Source organism: Lonchura striata, chromosome 1 (genome assembly GCF_050655825.1).
Source record: "Lonchura striata isolate lonStrDom1 chromosome 1, ASM5065582v1, whole genome shotgun sequence".
In the NCBI taxonomy this organism is placed as follows: Eukaryota; Metazoa; Chordata; class Aves; order Passeriformes; family Estrildidae; genus Lonchura; species Lonchura striata.
The window spans coordinates 109,074,063-109,087,790 of NC_140703.1; the positions used below are offsets into that span (position 1 = coordinate 109,074,063).

General features: G+C 39.2%; 1 protein-coding gene across 14 annotated transcripts in view; it reads right to left on the reverse strand.

The window, feature by feature from the left end:
• DMD (dystrophin) overlaps positions 1-13,728 on the reverse strand; it is a 1,148,985-nt gene that overhangs the window by 1,019,109 nt on the left and 116,148 nt on the right. The gene's annotated exons all lie outside the window — the stretch shown is intronic.

Here is a 13,728-nt window from a genome sequence, read left to right on the forward strand (position 1 = left end):
CTAGTAAAATCCTGCACAAGCCACAAGTTCTATTCTATGCAAGCAACTACAAACATTCAGGGGAAATGGATAACCCAACCTTGCTGCCAGCAGAAGACAACTTCATCTCACAAAGGCAGGACAGATAAAGAGAAAATCAAGTTTATACAGTTCCAGTCCCCTTTAGATCCTGCTCTCACTCACCAAACTACAGTTTTCCTGAATACAAACTTCATGTCTGACTATTTACAGAACACAAGATGCACACACACTTATATATGTAGAGTGTGGTTGTGTGACATATATATATATAAATACACAGATATATAAAAGAAAAGCATGACATTATGTCAACTCCTCAAATTATAACCTTGTGTACCCCACCCCAAGCATAAACAGTAATTGTTCACAATCTGTAACACATGTCACTTTTTAGGTCACTGGACAACAGCCCACAGAGAGCAGAAGGGATCAAAAATTAGTGCTACTGCTGAAGAGAAAAAAATACAAATAAAGCCAAGAAATCAAGAAATGGTAAAGATATGAAGACAGATAATAGCCTATTAAACAACAATTCTTACCAGATTTTATTCATTTATTCATTTTTAAGTGAACATTTCACTTTCTTCAAATACACAGTATGCAAAAGGAAAATTTAATAGTTTCTCATTTGAAAAAAAAAAACAAAAAACTACCGGCCCTGTTTCTATGGTGTTTTTTTTTGAAAGCAGCATTCATTGACATGAAAAATAAAACTAATACTAGCTTGTATTGAAATTATTACCACTCATTCCCTGTTTCAGGGGAGGGCCATTTATACTAATGAAAAGTGAGAAATACCAGCCCTAGCTGGTAGAGCATAGATGTTACATGCAATAGTTGTAAGTGGTTGTTTTAAGGCTGGATTTTTTCCTTCTTGTCTTAAGCAACTATTGAAAGATTTTGCTTGGAAACAACCAGCTATTACTAGATTTAGTGTTTGGTTTTGTTCTGTGGTGGAGCTTTTGTTTGATTGTTTTTAGGGGTATTTATTGTGCCTAGAATAACTTTCAACCTGCAGTTAAATACTTACCCCTCTTCTCATAAGCTTCAAATGTTTCTTTGAAAACAGAGGCATTAAAGGGTGTGGCCTTTAAGTGCTTCTTGTGTAACTACAGACTGAAACATTTTGTTTTCCTCACACGGGCACGGAACATGCGAACACATAGACCCATTTTTCCCGGACTGCCATTCTCACAGTCACATCTCCTGCTCTCCCTCTCTTTGTCTCCCGTTTTTTCCCCTTTTATGCAGTTCTGATGTTTTGAGACACAAAATAACACAGTGGATGGTTTTACCAGAGTTTAAAAGCTACACAGAACCTTCTGTTTAGAACCATCCTGTCGGAACTCAAAATGTCCCTCAGACATTTTTGGAGGTTCTGGGCCCAGGTCAGAAACATTTGAGATCCTGGCAGGCAGCTGGAAACAGCTGTGATTTTGGATTTGAACCATGGAATGATTTACCAACCTTGCAGGAAGAACAAGAAGTCACAAAAGTTTAGCAATTATAGTAGAAGTAGTCACAAAGTAAAAGGAAGAATTTTTGAGTGCTGTGCAGGGGGGTTTTAAGTCCTGTCCAGGGGGGTTTTGGTTTTGTACATGGGGGTCAGAGGTTTTAAGATGAAGGGATTTGGGCCTGCCCTGTCCTCCCTCTTTCTTCTTCCTTACCTCCATGTTCTTGGTGATGCTGGCACTCACAGATTGGTTTAGAGTAGAAAAGCACCATTTAATATAGGTAGTAGGTATTGGGGACAAACTGCAAACATGTAATACGTAATATATCATATAAAAGATAGCAGCAGCCCTGGGCAGAGGGGAGAAGAAGCAGTCGGGAGTCAGAGAGGATGTCAGGGTGTGTGTGTGCCTCTGCCTGAGCTGTGAGCAAACTGCAGCAGCTCAAGAAGAAAATCTTTTAGATAACTTGCAATAAACTGCCTTGAGACCAGACAACAAGACACTGCTGAGCCTTTTGTTGGAAGCACGGGTTGGAGGAGAACTTTTTCCACCACACAGAGCCACCCTCGACCTAGGGTGTGCTTCGGCACCACCCTGTCCCAGGCAGTGGCTGTGCTCCTGCTGCTGCTCCCAGCGAGCTGGCAGAGGTGCTCCGGTGGCACCTCTTGCTCCCGAGCACTGTCCCGATGGAAGCACCTGGAGCCAGGTGGGATCCATCTCTCCCTCTGCTGTTAGCACCCCTCTGCCTTCCCTGTGCTGCTGTGGCAGTGCCTTCCCTCCTTCCAGCTGGGCAGGTGCGCTCTGAGCTCCACTGGAGGACGACTCCTCTGCAGCCCAGCCCCTTTTTTAAAGATGGGATCAGCTCCTGTGACACCAGGCCACCAGGCTGAGAGGAACTCATGAGCAGAGAGAACCTCAATGCTCCCATGAGACAAGATGTTAGCACAAGTCCTCCCTCACAGGCACAGCACAGCTCTGTCACCAAAATGGCAATCAGGTGAAAAGAGGCAGCCCCCACTCTGCCCTGGGCATCCAGCGGGTGCAGGAGCCAAACATGCCAGGCCAATGTGGGGCTGCAGCACTGCCACAGACACCTGCACCCTGGAGAGAGAAGATGGTGGGAAGGGACAGAAAGCAGGTGGCTGCTGCTTACAGGCAGAGTATTAAACTAAAAATCAACCTCTCACTGCTAGCACCATTAGAAGAGCGTTCATGATCTCTGTGGGGGACCATTTTCATCTCTTCTTTGATGTGAGAAAGGGGAAAGTGATAGTGCATTAGAAACAGGGATGAAAGGGGCAGGTTTGGAATCATTAGGTAAACTCCCGTCTCTCAAAAATGAAACGTTCTTAAATTTATTCAATTTCTCATCTCATCTGGACATATTAAAGCAAAGTATCTAGAAAGATAAAGAATTCATGTGTGTTTCAGCCTCACTTCACTTCCAGATACACACCTAGTATTTAAGTAGCCTTCAAGTTTGACCAACTGCCGTAGTTTAATTAACCATTACATTTTTACAGGGTGTAATTGGTCTCACAGCTAGTTCATTAAAGGCACAGCAGAATCATTCTGACAGTCCAGCCACGAGCAAGTTCATACAGAGCATTAGCAGTTCAGGTCTCTGCACATTAAGCTGGTGAATGTTTTCTGAGTAGAGGAGATGAAATGGTACCAGACATCTAGACTCTGTCAAGCATGTACCCAGAAAAATATTCTAAAGAGAGATGACCAGGAGCAAAGAGTCTCCAACCCATTACTCCCTGTTCTGCTCAACATATGTCAAGTATTTGCATTAGGCTAACTGACATTTTAGCTTACTGTTGGTCTATCCTGGAAACCTGATATTTATAATGTAGTCATTCTATATCTGGCCCCTGAAGCAGCTGCAGTTAAAGGAAGATGAGTTATTAAAGAGAAACTCTCCATTTGGTGGCATTTTGTAGGTGGAAGTCTTTTGAGACACTCCTATTACCTGAAATAGTTACTAAATAGTTTTACTCGACTGGGATTTTGGGGTAATCTGAAATATGACACTTTTCTCTCTGCCTTTCAAGTTGAAATTCACAGACTTTACCAAGGTGTAGGCTTCTGCATGGATCTCAATATTCCCAGATGCAGATTTTTCAGAAGCACGCTCTGCCTATGACTCAAAAAATAACCCTTGTCCACCTTCCTATTACTCTCACCTTTTTCTTTGCTGTACTTCTAGCTTTTCTCCACTTGCCCACACCTCTCCATCTTCTGACTTCTTTGTCCCATTTTCCCCTTTTAGCTCACTTATCATTAGGAGAAATTTCCAATTCTATTCTCCAACAAAAACTATTTTTCAGGAATGAACTCCACTTGCATTTGCGGTCAGTGGATCTGTTTTAAAATTACTTTTTCCTTAGTGCTGACAGGCAGAGCTCAAGGAAATTCACTTTCTTGAGGTATATCAGCAAAGTCTTCCAAGGCAAACACAACCTCCTGCTGCCTGCTCTCCAAGCACACACAAACTTATTCTGCCAATGCCCTCAGCCAAATGCAACTTTTATGGCCTTGGTGAGTAGCTGAGCCACCAAAGTACAAAGCCAGTTAAAAGAAAAAAGAAGTGTTAAAGCCAGGGTACTAAGCCTAGTAAGATCCATTTAGCATTGTGTTAGTAGGCCCAGGTTTTAGTGCATCTGGAGCTTCATCAGAGTAAACAAATTTGCACTCAGAGTACTGACAAAGGGAGCTCATATCTGCCTGCAAAAGACAGCACAGGAAGAAACTGAGGTTATTGGTAATAACCATGCTGAAGCTCAACAGGGGCCTATGGGGAAGTCCAAGGCTTGGTGGCATATTAATAATTTTATTCTATCTTTCTCCCAAACAGTATTGGTCTTCAGCAGTATCTTCAGAGCTTTACGTCCAGAGAAATTTCTGACCTTTTAGCAAAGCCTGCTTCATAACAACATTCCTATCTTTTCTCCAAAAATAAAGTAATTCCAAAAAACTCCACTTGATTAATCTTTCTAAAAGAGAATAACCTGTCATCTTTAATATCACACAATACCTGCACTAAGATTTAAATCACTTCTGGGAACTTGAATCAGCTGTTTCTGTGTTAATGTGGCTCACCTTTGCACAGTTTCACAGCTGAAAACTTGCTGAGGTGACACTCTCATTACCAAGAATATAATTTGGAAAAATATTTTTAAAATGGAAGGTGTTCCATATACATACTGTAAAAGATGCACAAAGGGCTCTGTTAACACTTTCAAGCATCTTGAATGCTTAAATAATTTTTGAGCACATTTTGACCATTGTGTCATTAGAATCATACTGAATCATAGAATTATACTGAATTATGTCACTCTAAATAAAAAAAGGCATTAAAATTATTTGGATAATTGAGCACATGAATAAAAAAAAAAAAGATTGCTGAACTGGATGCTGTACAGCTTATAGATAAGAATAACACATTTGTTGTTTAGGTTTTAAAAATTCTTGGAGCCTAACTGCTTCAGCACAAGGATTTCTTCTAAAAAAAGAGGTATGCACTCTACTCGAAGCTCAGAGCACACACTGAGCTTTCCTATACTCAGGAGTTTTGCGGATTCAAGTATCAACATGAGCTCTGAGGAGCAGCAGCAAGCAAACTCTGCTCTCCAAAGTCTGATTAAGGCAGCATCCAGCATCAAAATACAAATTCTAGGAGAAGGAAAGCAAATAATAGAGCTATTAACACTATTGGTCCTTAAACTCTCAGATATCAGTGAAATTCTTTGCCAGTCTTTTTTAAATTAAGTGCCCAATCATTAGAATAAGTACTAACCAACAAAGCTGCTTATTATAGCAGCATGAAGGGTGGCTTTTAATTGATAATAAAATATTTTTAATTACTAAGAAAACTCCATTAACACTTGAAACATGGATACTGGGATGCTAAAATAAGCTTAAAGATTAATTAACCAAGTCTATCTCCAATACAGACCACCCATACCCTCTCAAGTTTCACTTGCCATTGGGATGTGGGAGAAACAATCAATTTAAAGATGAACAGGATACAGTGGGTATCCGTAGTGAGTACACACAGACTTTCAGATTATCTCCTGAAGCTACAGGAAGCTATTTTGAAAAGCCAATCTTCTATGGTGAGTTGTAGAAATAAAGCAGTAAGAAATAAAGCAGTAAGAAATAAATAAATAAAAAAAGCATTGTGTAATACATGGAATTATGAAAAATACCAGTATAAGAGACTTCTCAGATTTGTCTGTGTGTGCATGAGTGCAGTTCAAATGATGGAGATCCAATAATGACTTGGATCCACCTTCAAAAGGTGGAGGGAGCCTTGGGCTAATGTGCAGAGAGACACTGGAAGAAACCAAGACTATTGGGCTATTAATCCAAGACCCATACCTCAAGTGTAACTTTTCGAAAACAACATCTATTTGTCCTTTTAGGAATTGTAACACCCATTTAGAAACATGATAATTCAGAGTTTCTGTCATCATAAACCCTTCCATTCTCTCTTCAAAATTAAAAACAACCATGAAATGGAGTTACTTCTAACCACTTCAATCAGTTAGTTACAGGCCACAGTTTCTTGATGAAAAATTGTTTTCAAGTACCAGTTACAAAAGCATATCTCAGATATGAGGTCTGTAATTTTATTATAATTAGAAGTGTTTGTATGCACAGCTGAAAAGGAGGTGCAAGGCACTGCTCACTGTGTAGCTAACACACAGGGAATGCCAGAGGAGGAGAAGCAATCCACTGCAAAGGGATGGGAACCAAGGAAATACATACTTAAAAAGCAAAGACATTTGAGAAACGTACTCATGAAGAGATCACAGATTTTGGCCAAGAACATGCAGAAATCGCATTCATCAAACAACACATTGATTGAAAAAGTCAATGAATGAATGAAGCCAAGCAAAATCAAGCTAAAAATTAAGAATGAGAAGTTTTGTAGTGACAGGTAGTAGAGCGTGCCAGCTGAGTGAGCTGAAAGGCTGAGGCAAGTTTTCAGCTAGGGAAGGCGTATTTGTTGAGAAAGGGTGATTAACCAGCACAACCCCACTGCCAAGAGCAGTAACACACACAGCAGTTGTTGCTGCCTTCCTGGATGTCTTCCCAAGAGCTACACTTCAGCCAAACCAGGATCCAAACTTGTACCAAACAGGTACAAAGGAGTACCTGTGCAAACTATAATGGTCTGGGTTTCACAGAAGATCAGGTGGAATGATCTAATGATCTTTCTTGGTCTTAAATTCACTGACTCACACAGAAGGAGGCTGACAGAGCACAGGAAAAGAACACAGCACATGCAGCTCAGGTCAGTGAGCTCCACCTCTGAAGGAAAAGGAAGAGTGCCTTGCAGAACACACATTCAGCACCAGGGACTCACTGCAAATGCTGGTGGTGGGACACTAAGAACTTGAGGCAAAGATTGTAGAACTTGCTGAAATTACTGATGATTTCCTTTCAAGAGGAACCTGTTGAAGGGGTTTTATTTGCTTAAGAAAGTGAATAAATGTAACTGTGAAACTACTCTCCATATATAGAGAACATCGCTGGGAACTAACAGAGAGCAGATATTTTACAGTACTACTTTGGTGGCACAGAAAACCCAGACCAGAAAATATTTAGTAACTGTTCTGACTTCACCATCGTATAATCTTACTTACACCCACAATATAGGGAGAAGATAACAGTATTTTTCTTCACAAATTATATATATTTAGCCTATTTTTTTGGCAGTCAACCACAGCTCAGACAAATCTGATCTTCCTCCTAGAAAGTCTATATTTACTTTTTTTCCTGAGACCAAGAATGTTATACAATACCAATACAGCTCAATTATTTAGAAAGGCAGATCTGGAATACATGGTCTTTCTGAAAGCTCTAAAACACATTTAAGACAAAAAACATGTTCAACAGTTCAATCCAGTATTTTTTATTTTCTACCATCCTTCAAAGATTTTTACCTATTTTTGTCAGTAAAAGTAATGGCTTTTCCCCTAAAATATTGCAAAAGAATAACTATCTATGCTACAAAGACAACATCAGGTTCTCAGGACATTTAGACTCAACAAATATTACGGAGGCCCGTTGTGAGCTATGTATAGCTGGAAAAATCAAATTTCATCTGCCACTCTGTCAGGCTGCATTCCAAAATCATTTTATCACTGCAGTGAATACCAAGATATTTATCTTTCCTGGCCAGGTTAATCTTGTGTTTCATAATTATCATGACTGCTGTAAACACATTCAGTTCTGTTTCTGCACTTGCAAGTGGTGCCAATTTGAGGGGAAACTGAGCTTAAAGACAGTTGCTTTTATTTACTTTTAAATTTAAGGCAACAGCAGAAATTAAGTATAATGCATTGGAGATTTATTACTAGACATGTGATGATAGCTTTCCAGTTAATTTTTTAGCCTCGAACTAAATTGTAATTTAATTGCAAGGCTACCTCATTTACAGTGTTCCAGGCAGGAAACAGCTCAACAGTAGTATGAACATAGTTGGATGGCAGTATCTGTCTGTCTGTTTGTGAACCTGTGGTGTGCACACACATGTAAGTTTTCATTAATTTTTCAGAGCATTTCCTTGGGATTCCCCAAACAAACCCCATTTCCTTTGATTATATGACAAATCCTTAGCATGCAGCATGTTTGGTGAGTCTGCAGGCCTGACAACATCACCATCCTCCTGTGCAACACAGCTAAACAGTTTTCAGCTCCAGATTTGGCTCATTTGGAGTTGGCATGGCTCTCTTCACTGCACACTGTAGTTGTGCCCTAAAGCAGTGGAAAACATGGTCAGCCAGGGATCTTTCCTACTAGACTGCCATTCCTACTGCAGATTATTAGCACCATTCCTACGAGCATCTGCTCTCCTCCTGCTTTGAGTAGAAGAAGACAAATAGCACCTTTGTCCCTGCTTTCAGTGGCAACAACCACACAAAATGCAAGGCTCAGGAAAGCTGGAGAGACACAGAGAGAAAACAAGGAAAGAACATGACCCTGCCTGGGGACGCTAAAGGCTTCAGTGTACTTGTCAAAAGGCCAATCAAGATTAAAACCTTGAACAGTTCCTTAAGAAAAGCCAGAGTACAAATGTGTGGAGCTCCAGCAAAAGATTGAAATGTGTGGTTTAGAGGGTAGAGCATATCCCTTAGTTCAGAGGACGCAAAAGTTGGCACAAAAAGCCAAACTGCAAACCTCCTAGCTTGTAGGAAATTATCATCTCTCACTGCATCATTTCAGAAAAACAAAGGTGAGCAGAATAGATTTTACCTAAACTTAGCAGAGGTGAGCTATATTTTGTGTGTAAGTCACCACATAAAAGCCATAAGAGCTGAACAAAGTAGTAAGGCTCTGGCTAGTTTGTATTCACAGGGTCAGCAATGGTATATTGCTGGAGTAGGCACGAGAAGCAGGGTTTCCAAATCTTGCTCCTCTCCCTCTTTAGCTCAATATTCTAGAGGGAAGCAAGAAGATACAGAAACAGACAGAATACACCCATGACTACAAATCACCAGAGTCTTTCAAAGATAAGATTCTGACATAATATGAAATACAATTTTCTCATAAGAGGTAATACATGTGTATATAGATAAGTATTTACATATCAACATTCTCTTATTTTATTTTCTCTAGACTTCCAAAATCTCCATGTAAAAGTTTTAACATTCCTGGAAGTGTTCAAGGCCAGGTTGTATTGGGCTTTGAGCAACCTGATCTAGTGGAAGATGTCTCTGTCCATGGCAGAGCAGTTAGAACTAGATGATCTTTAAGGTCCATTCTAATACAAAGCATTCTATGATACTACAAAAAAAAAAAAAAAAAAAAAAAAAAAAAATCTACTCTTCTAGCAAGTTTAGACAAGCTTCATAGACTTCACCAGACAGTAGGGAGAATAAATTGTGGGCTGTAAATCTATGCTCTTATGAGGAGTTTGAGACAGTCTGACTTGCAGAGTTCTAGGGCTACATCACAGGAAAAGCAAAATGTGCTTAAAAAGCATCACAGTTGAAGTGGATAAAGTCACCTTTGGCTTCTGCTGCAGAAGTGACAATATGGCAAAGTGAAGCAAAAGCCCAGTGCCACAAGCCTCATTAGCATAACTAACAGCAGATTAAGCTGAGAGAATATGACACAATGACCCACATATTCCCCAGCTGTACTAAAAATAACGACACAGAAGTAGACAAGATATCCTCCAAATGTGGAAAAAACCCTCAAAAAAAGAAGGTCTTAGGGAATCTAAACTCAAAGAAAACTTTCTCTTTTTAAAAACTGCTCTTGGTAATTTGACAATTCAGAATCAAGTAACTACCTCTATGTGTGAGAACAGGCAGGACAGCTCAAAAAAACCCCACGTGTTAGTGAAAGGCAAAGACCGTGTTCAGTTAGAGCTCTTTGCTGGAGAGAGTCCTCTGAGAGGGGTAATTCTAGCCAGGCTGTCAGCAGCTGTAATGAGGGCTGATGAGGAGGAGAAGGTGGTTCAGTATGTAATAGAAATTACACAAATTTGAACTCAATCCAAGAGCTAAGGAATGACTAATTTCCACAATTATATTAATAACAAAGTGGATAGGCTGTGGAGATTGGTCAATTTTACAGAGCAGTAAATGCTACCACAGCTATTGAGTGTGGCTGGGAGGTGACCAGGACCACATCCACTGCTTATTTTTCCGTTTAAACATATCTGACAGAAGAGTCAATGTGGTACACACAGTTCAAAGTGGCAGCAACATACCTGTCCTGTTTGCTTTGCATAGTTTGAATCTAATCTTGCACAACTTCAGGTAGGATGACAGTGGCATGCAAAACAAGTTGATGTGATGCATGAAATAGGTATGTCACTTTAGCTTTTATCTGAAAGCTTCAACAGCCAAACAGTTTCTTTTACATCTCTGGGGAACGATACACATTAAATTTAACATGAGTATTAACTACTGGCACCTTCAATCTTCAATATCACCTACAGTTCTCATAAAATACAGCATATAAAACAAATAAAAGGAGGTGTAAAAGTGCATGGAAGATGTAGCAAATATTAAAAAGTAAAAATAAGAGATGAAAATAACATGAAAGACAAGAACACATCACTGAAAAAATGTCAAGTATTGATTAACAAAATAAAAACATAAGATAGTTATACAAATATAAATAAAACTTATTTAATTTAATATATTTTATTAAGATCCTGGGACCATTAAATAAGTATGCTAAACAAGCTCTGGAAAGAGAGCATTTATACAGTTAAGAATGGTTCTCCTATCAATAGAAACATCTTTTCATGTTTCCTGCATGGAGAACTGATACAGGAAGAAACATACTCGCCCTGTAGTATTCAATATAAAATTAGTTCACAGAGAAAAGTCTAGGTATTCCACCACTAATGCCTAAAAATCTTTGAGACAGAAGATGTAGGAAGTGAACTCAGAAGTTCTAACACTAAGTTAGGTTATAGCTAAACTTGGCATGAAACTTGAGATGGGGGCTCTTCCCCTGTAAACCCCAATTTTCTTGTGGTGTCAAACAGACCTGAACAGAGAACACAAATTCCCAGAGATGAACCTGGTGCCCCTCAGACAGCAAGCACAGGATGCAAGGCTGTGAACACGCTGCTGTGACACTGTCAGCATTCACAGGCACATGCTGCAGTGTGCTTCAGCATCTCCCTGCCTGCTAACAGCGTCCTGCCAATATTCCTTCTCAGTCCAGCTCCCCACATAAAATCATGCTGCTTTTCTCAACACTGTAAAGTCTGAACTACAAGGACTTTTTTCCCTGGAGGACATGGAATGTTCAGTGTTCAGAAACACAGAATAAAATACTTGAGTACGTAAAAAGGAAACAATTCTCTTAATTATTTCATTCAAGGGTTGGGTTTGCTCTCCACCTATCCACTCTCCTGAGGGGGAAAAGCTCAATCACTCTCACCCTTTTTACTTTCCAGGGTTAACAACATTTACTTTAACATTAAACTTCAGGCTTGATCTTAAATGACTGCAGATAGATTACAAAGGAGTAAATATCTGAGAGCTCAAATCATATTTTTTTTTCCTCTGAGCTGAATTCATGCACCATGATAGAACCATGCTGCAAGTCACTTGAAATGTATGAAGAAAACCAAACATTTTCTAAATATACACAAAAATGTGTTCTTTGGTGTGTTCTCTAGGCCCAACTTTTCTCTCCTGTACTCTTAAGGGATTTATTCTTCAACCAATGGTAACAGAAAGAATTAGAAGCTGTTTCATTTTAGGTGTGTCTACCACACCCTGATTTCTCCTGCCAGGAAGAAAAAAAAACAATCTCTCTTCTTCATATCTATTGTGGCTTAATCAAGAAGGTCCTTAAAGCCCTACTCTATTCCTGAAAGAGTAGCAGTATTAATATTAGCAATCAAAATGTTTGATATTGCAATCTGGTAGGAATACAGTATCAAAAAACCTGAAAGAATAAGCCAAAACTTAGGAAGCTATAATAATGTAATTAATGAAATTGATCCTGCTTCATGTATAGATGAGTTTTCTCATGCTCAATTTCAGGTTCTGTAGTAACTCACCACATATCTCTTACATTGTTCTTGATCAATGGAGCTCATTACTTACTACAAGGAATTGGTCTATTCCAAACTACTTGCAAGCACTACCACCAAGACAAATTACTTCCAGGTGCAAAGCAACATGCCAGAATGTACAAAGAAACATCACAGATCTAATCTAAAAATGCATCTGCAATGAAGATTAACGTTGTATTCCAGTAATGGGTTGGGGTAATTTCATTTATTTGGTTACAAGGAGAGAAAGTACTGCCAGGCTTCCATAAATACACTTTGAGTGACCTCCAGAAGGAATGGATGAAGATGTGAACCTGACCCTTTCTAATCAGTTTGCTACCTCCTCCCCAAGTCCACTTCACTAAAGGTAGGAGAGATATCCAAGAAAAGCCAGATTTTCATGGGTGTCTCCACTGAACCCAAATGTTCACCTTGGTGTTTAAGCCTGTTCTCTAACTTCCATAAAGAAACCAGAAATAACATCCACTTCACAAATTTTAACAAGTGGGCCAAAACCAAATTACTGAGCTGTTGTACAATCCAAGAACCAACAGATAAATAAAAATAAATAACAAAAACTGTCTTGGCCCCAACAAAAGAATTGTTGGGGCCAAGACAATTGTTGGCTCTTTATATTTTCCAAATTGTTTATATTTCCTTTGAGTTGAGTTAGGTCTTCAGAGGCCTACAACCTCAACAATTCAAATAAGGCTTTTCCCATTTTTAATAAAATATTGGAAGAGGAACCACTGAAGTTTTCCATGCAGAAACAAGTTTGGTGCTATAAGATGGTCAATATCTGAAGCTCAGAGGGTCAACGAACAAAGCTCTTTAATTCATAAGTCACAGAGTTGAAATTATTAGTGAATAAAATAAGATGGTCCCAAGACAATTCCTATCACACACACACACACACACACACACACACACATATATATATATATATGGTTTGGTTAAGTTTTGGGGGTTTTTTTAGAGTTTAAACTTTTTAGAGTTTGTCTTGCAATATCATCAACACAAGGTTTCTGCTGGATTCTCCAAAGTGGCTCCTGAACACCTCTGGACAGACTCCATCCCACCTCCATTCCTTCTGCCAGGCTACAACCTTCCTTTTACAGACAGCATTTCTACTGAACGACTGCATTGGTTCAAACCCAGATCATGTCAGCAATGGTAGAAAATGAGCCAAATCAATCTCCAGAATACAACCTGTTATGGCAGACAGCTTCCCTTCCCCTGCAAAGGACATCCTGCTTTTCCCCCATCTGACAGCAGCCCCATAAGATTTTTTTTGAGACCTTCTCAACTTGAAGACACAATGTGTTTTTCCTTCTCTGATTATCTCAGAATGATGAAACAATTCAACTACTGTAATAGCATCTTTCCCCCAAACTCTGTTAGGAAAAACAGGTATTATCTGTACAACCACTGTGTTGTAAAATGCCACAGGCACCCATTTGAGTAGCATTTTTCTTAAGGACAAAAACACTTCTGTGATTATTTTTATGACATATCTTTTTTTTAATAAAGCTTTTTTCCTCTATTTTTTTACCCTTTTGAATTAATAGCCTGTCACAGCCACAGTACCATATCTCTTTCAGTTTTAAGTACTTAAAAGCGAGGAAACATCCTTAGACTCGGTTAAACTCAAGATTTGATAATATGTTATTAGTACAGCCAAGGAAAAGTTTTGATACATTAAATCCC